Raw genomic sequence first — 6,905 nt, forward strand, 5'->3', positions numbered from 1 at the left:
CCTGCTCACCGAGCATCTCCCTCCGCCCTCCCCGCTCTAAGAAAACTAGGGCATGGATCAAAGCATCCTCTTTCCCTTCTCATTTCCTCTGAGTCATTGGCGAGGACTACTTCTTAGTCAACATTTTATCATGCAAGTCATTTTTTTACTAGGCTTTTATTACAGGATGGGGTGAAAGGAAACGAAGCATTTTTTTTCTAAATAAAAACCGATTCCTGTCTAACTTTAGCCCATACAGGAAAGGCTGTTTATCAGCATGTTTAATTTCTAATCAGGCTAAAATAAAGGTTATCATTATTGCCCTCTTTGTCTGCAGTACTGTAGATTAGAGGACGCAGGGATGCTACTGACCCCTGGCGGGGAAACTCTGCACAAGACGAACGGACGCGGACATTGGCACTCTAGTGCACGATATGTAAAAAAAAAACAAAAAACAAAACAAAAAAAACATTAAATTAAACCGCATAATCTCACTCTGAAAATGTGGGAGACTTCTAACTTGCAACGCACGACTTTCTGTTTCTGAGAAGTCCAAATTTGAAGTCCCACATACGGACATTTCTCTCAGCCACTATTCAAAAATAGTAAAGGCATGAGATTTCCATAAAGCAGGTACTGAATAATGTGTTAATCTTCATAAATCGTGGCTGCCAGAAAATAGTGACTCAGCACGCAGAGCCTGGATGACTTTAAATTTTCTGCTTTTAAATTCTGACAAGACAGAAGTTGTCATGTTTAGACCAGAGTCCTTAAAAAATAAACTTCTTACTCAACCGCTTAATCAGGATAGCATTACATTGGCCTCCGGTAATAAAGTAAAAAACCTTGGTGTTTTTTTCGACCAAGACATGTCATATTAAACAGGTTTCTAATGTTCCCTTTTTCACCTCTGGGAAACTGCCAATAATTAAAAATATTCTGCCCAAGAGTGATGCTGAAAAACTAGTCCATGCATTTGTTACTTCAAGGCTGGACTATTGTAATTCCACTGTCCACCGTGACTGTACGCTCTTTCAGGATGAAAGTCAAGATACAATGCAATCTGCTGGGTTTCCTTAGATAGGAAACTTTTTGACTAGTCTGTCTGGATGATTTGATTGAATTTGACTTCGTAAAGTGCCTTGACATGTCATGTGTGCTAAACTGGCGCTATATAAATAAAACTGAATTGAATTGAATTCTCATCTGTGTTTTTAGGCATGCTGCGGGGCCTGAGGCATGAATTTTGTTTAGATGTTAACATGGAAATGACAATGAAGACCTTGAGCTATAAGGCTTTTCCACATTTTCACCTGGATTAACGATACGCTTGTCTGGTCCTGTACCTTCAAATATTCAGGCTGAAAGGCTAAAAGTCTAGAGCTGACCCTTGTCAGAGTTTTGTGCTTATGCAAACAATTACTTTTACAATAACGTCTGTAACTGGTTAGGTCTTCTCTCAATAAGCGTGGCTTTAAAACAATGGAAAACATCCATTTATCCATTGTCTTCCATGAGATTGGTTCATGGGAGCAAAAGGTCCACAGGAAACAATTAGAAAACCGTGATTATTTTTGCCTAGAACGCCATCACGTCTTTGGAGTTGCTGCCTTTCTGTGGATTAATCATGGTTGGCCCACGGTTGCATGGGACCTTAAGCAGGATTTGACTCGGGGGGGCCCTCCCTCAGTTAAAAACATTATCACAGAGTTTAAATTCAAATTTAGCGGAATCTAGAAGAGGGGGCACCAGGTTTAAATGTCTGATCTTAACGGCCATCACAGCTAGTTGGTTACTATTTGCTGAGAAATAGCTGTGAACAAACCGAGCTGAAACACAAAAATAAAAATTTAAACCCTTTGCATCAGATTGTGTCAAGACAACAATCAAACAATAAAGACCCTTCTATCCACTTTTACAAAGTAAAATTGCCAGTTCCGAAAAAATCTTTCGTTAAAATGTTGAACAATTCTGAATATTTCTCTTTATTTATGCTGCAAACATCTAATTGAAGTTAGTAGTATGCTTGTTTTCAATAAACAACAACAAATATGCCTTTCTAAAAATGTAAGCATTTATAGAAAGGCCCCTGATGGTTTTGCGGCCCTAAGCAGCTGTTTAACATTTTTGCCTTACGCCGGCTCTGGGAATAATTTATGATGCACACCAAGTTTTGCTTTCATCAAGTGATTAAAGAGATCAGAGTTGAGCATAAAAATATATATTCAGTCCTTTTTACAAAAAGTAAATATTTACCACTTAATATTCATTCATGAATAATCTTGGAACCAATACTTGAAAGGATGGAGTCCATGTCATCTCCTAAGTCGTGCACATGTTCTATGTTTGCCTAACTGCACTACTGAACTGCACTTTGTGTTAAAACAAAACAAAAAAAAATCACATTTATGGTAGTTTATGCTTCAAAATGTTCTGGATTATCAATCAAAACAATAGCAATCACCCCCATCTTAACACTTGCGATGAATAAAAGAGCCAGTTTGTGACTAAATGAAGCAGATTGAGCTCCGCTGAAAGAAGTTCTGCAGCAGGGAGTAGTATCACACGCCCGGCCACTGAAGGCTAAATCAGCGGGAATGTCTTGGGATCTGAGACACCTACTTGATGAATGGCTCTTATTGTATGAAAAGGGAGCCGAGGTCATGTGGCGAAAGAGCCAATTAAAAAGCAATCACTGATATGGGAACTTGGGAAATGAAGCGTTTCCCAACAGTGTAGCTTGAATAAAAGGGCATGAGCAGTTTGCGCTAAAACGATCTCTTTAGGCAGCTTTTACAAAGACACCGCTCTGGTTTGCATACAATATAACATTCTGTGCTTGTCCTTCAGCATTTGCCATCAGCCGAAATGACATACTGTCATTTCAAATAAATTAGAATATGTATTTCTAATGGGCTTGTTTGTAGGGCTGGGCGATATGGATTAAAAAATAAATCTCAGATTTTATCATACCAAATCCGATTAGTCGATTTTTTCCTCATTTTTGTTTCATAAAAAGAAATTAAAGAAATTATTTTAAAACCTTGCATTTATGTCAACCATTTCGTCAGGGAGTTGACCTGAATTCAAAGTGCAACTAAAAACAAGCTGTGAAACACGCTTGTAAAACAAGATGGCAGCCGTGCCATTATAAACAATGGAAAAATAAACAAAACATTTGATGCTAGTGGTATTACACATTGAGCTAAGAACAGGCTTCACTGCACTTGTGAACTTCAAACTAAGTTAAAAAAAAGTAAATAAGTTAATGAAGTACCTTGTATTATGGTAAAAAAAAGTTTCCACTTAACAATATTTTGACAATAATTTTGCCTAAACATATATTCAGCATCACATGCTGTTCTCTTCATGGAAAGCCAATGAGTGTATTGGCAAAATAAAATCCAGATTTTCCAAAAATTAAATCTTAAAGAATTGTAAATTCGAATTAATCGATTAAATCAATTTATTGCCCAGGCCTTCTTGTTTGTCAGATTAAAAGTCCCTTTTGAAAAAAAAGAAAAGAAAAACCCTTTAAACCGGTATTAAACATAGTTTGTATTAGGCCCCATTTCTGCATTAAATATTTAGCTTTTCTATTGGTCTGACGCAATATTCCCATCTTAAATGCTGTGTTTTTTTTTAGTTGGAGATGGAAAAAAGTGACAACATAAATAGAGGCTTTAAAACAGCATCAGTATATGCTAATCTACAGTCGTATTCAATAAATTAGCCCGGGGCACCATGTTAATGACCCCTGCACTGAACACTTCTGAAGACTAGTAGCACAGAACACCAGCAGCGCCTTCATGAGAACTTCATGTCCTGCTGAAGTATGTTCCAGGAGCTAGAAAATTGAACTTTGTTTTCTCATTGCTTTCTGCAAAACCACTCATTGTTGGCCAGACTGGCCAACGGGACTCTGTGAACATCACTTTTCAAATTTTCAGTCAGATTTAGAGCTGGATTATGAGAGTCAATCTAACATATGCTTTGATCCAAACCATGCCATGGTTCCTCAGGCTGCGAGTCGTCCTGCTTTAAAGTGAACCCCCGTAGGACATACAAATTGCAAAATGGATTTCTTGTGATTTTCATCAAATGAACGTTCGTCTTGTCGTTCTTCCATAAAGCCCAGATGAGTGAAGTCTCTACAACTAATATCTGGCGTGTTGTCAGGTTCTCCCAGCTGAGCTGTGGATTTCTGCTGCTCCTCCAGTTAATTCACTGATTAAAGCTCTCCTTTCCTGGCTGGGTTAACAGCTTTTGGTAGGTTTGCCTTTATTTCATGCTCCGCTGCTCGTTAATGTCCTCTGACAACATGCGATGGCTTCAGAATCAGCAACAGCTCTATTAGCTATGTTTTTATGCACAAACGCGGAATTTGACTTTCAAAATATGGACATTAAACATAAAGAACGTAGAACGTGTCTAGGAGGATTGGCCTCCGTGTCCTTTAAAAACAGCAGCGCTCCAACTGCAGGTTGCTCTAGTGCGAGCCACCAGAAATGACAAAGACATTGTCATGCATAAAACATAAATACGTAAACTTTTGAGTTGATAAAAACATGCGTTGTTGTTGTTAAAACTCAGACTTAAGCCTCGCTTTGTACTGGTCCGTCACACGAAACCCTGCTGAAGAACCTTAAAGTTTGCGGTTGAAATGTGACAAACGGTGGAAAAGTCAAAAGGTCATGAGTATCTTTGCAGGTCGTTGTCATTTCCTTTGTGTAAAACTAAATCTCTCCAATATCTTGAAATAAAGTGTTTTCATTTAAACCAGATCCCTTTCCTGGGAAGAGCCCACACGCACCTCTTTCTAACGCCCGTCACCTCGACAGACAATTAAACTGTGACGCACCTAATGAAAGCCTTTCATCGCGGGTGTCGCTGCAGCTTACCCACACGGCAACCAGAACACAGTCATTTTCTGCTCCGTCACTGCGGAGGCGTGCGCTTTAATCTCAGGCTGTTTGTTGTTGTGCGATAGCGTTTATGTGGATCTGTGCAGGCTTCGTCATATTAACTCTGTACTGCGTTTTCCACATCAACATCTGTCGCCTTGAGGACTTTCATCCTGAAGCGGCTTCAACTTTCATCTGATGAATCAGTGAGTTTATAGACTCACCACTACATGCCTCTCTTGCAGTTTAATCACAGCAGGACTCGCTGTAACCCCCCCCACTCTCCCCATTTCGCATTTTTTCGTCCTAAAGGTTATTAAAGCAGCGTCGCTTACTGACTAAGAGGCCAGATGACCTTAAGCCCCTCTCACCACTGAGATTCTCTTTAGTTATTTTACAAAAATTCACAAGAAACCACAAGCATTTTTATTTGGAGCCTGTTCTGCAGTGTGGTTCTGGCCAATGCTGAGTGGAATTTGCATTTTTTTGCTGAAGAGACATTCATCCCACAATAAGCTTCCCTTACAACGTAAATGCATGCGGGCTATGTACCGTAAGTCCTTGTGCAAGAGTTGATTATCAAAGGAACTTCAGTATTATGTAAACTTTTCACATTTTCATTTTTGCTGCTTTTTAATTTATACTGTAAAATTTTCTCATCAATTTTTATCCATTGAACCGTTATAGTTGGAAACAGATTTGCTTTATTATTAAGTCAGTTCTTTCAGACGTTTACAGAAGCTTTGACATTGGTTTTATTATAACTGCAATGTGATATCAAACTAACAGTTCATAGTATCAACATACTTTAAAAAAATAGTGTTTTATGTTCGTTCTTCATCAATTAGCTGTATCACTGGTGTTATTGATCAGGGCTTTAGCAGCGAGTTGTCTACTAGAAAACCAAGCACCACTCTCAGAGTGGGAGTTATCTACTCTGGATTCAATCACTAAACTGAATAAACAGTGAGACTGTTTTGCAATTATCATTAATACCAACAAAGCAAACTTGTCATCACACATTTTTCTTATGCATGTTGCAAAATAAATGCATTATAAGGCATCTGGATAAATGCTGTCAAGCCTTGGAATGTGGAAATATAGCTAAAATAAGGCAGGAAATAGAAAGGTCTGCACAGCAATGTTTCTCATTTGGCCCAATTATATGCTATACGTGTGGTTTTGTGACAGACATCCCATTTTTCAACGTATTCCCTTTTCTGCATTCACTGCACAGAATTGAGGACAAAGATTTGTGCATTCAGACAGCTCTGATTACTTAACAGCGTTTGCTTTACTTTGCATCTCAAATAAAAAAGAAATGCTTTGTTAAACAACTGCAAATCTAATTTTAAAAAGGTGTAACTCTTTTTATTTGAAAATGAGTTGCTAACGATTGATGATTTCACTTTCTGACACGTGAGGATGATATAAATGTAATATTAAAACTGTTTATAAATCATTCCACAAACTCCATCAAATCTACAATAACATGAAAATGATTCTGTATGTTTCTGCTTTTTTTTGCCACTCTTAAATGTTTCACCTTGTCAAATAAATGTTAATATCAGACATACAAAATGCAATTTAAAAAAAATGTTTATCAAAGGAAGACTAAAACTTATAACTGCTTGCTTCAACCTTGGTTACAACAACTGTTAGCAAACATCTGTGATAACTGGGAAGGCGTCTTTTACATCAGTGTGGAGGAACTTTGGACCGCTCTTCTTCTTTGTTTTATTTCTGACATGTTGGAGAGTTTTTAAGCAGGAACAACCTATTTGTGATGTTTATGTTATGGTGATGGTACTGAAACAGCAATTTCCCTCTGGGATTATTAAAGTATGTCTGCTTCTGATTCTGATTATTTAGTGTCATGCTGCAGCATCTAAATCTGGGTGAAGTCCAGACTAATGGATATCATTGACAATGATTTCTTTAGATTGGGGCATGAAGTGTTGCTTTTGGAGATATTTTGGTTTATTTAAACGTCTTCTGAATTTTGCATGTGTGGCTGCTTGT

The sequence above is a fragment of the Fundulus heteroclitus genome, chromosome 22 (assembly GCF_011125445.2).
Source record: "Fundulus heteroclitus isolate FHET01 chromosome 22, MU-UCD_Fhet_4.1, whole genome shotgun sequence".
Taxonomy (NCBI): domain Eukaryota; kingdom Metazoa; phylum Chordata; class Actinopteri; order Cyprinodontiformes; family Fundulidae; genus Fundulus; species Fundulus heteroclitus.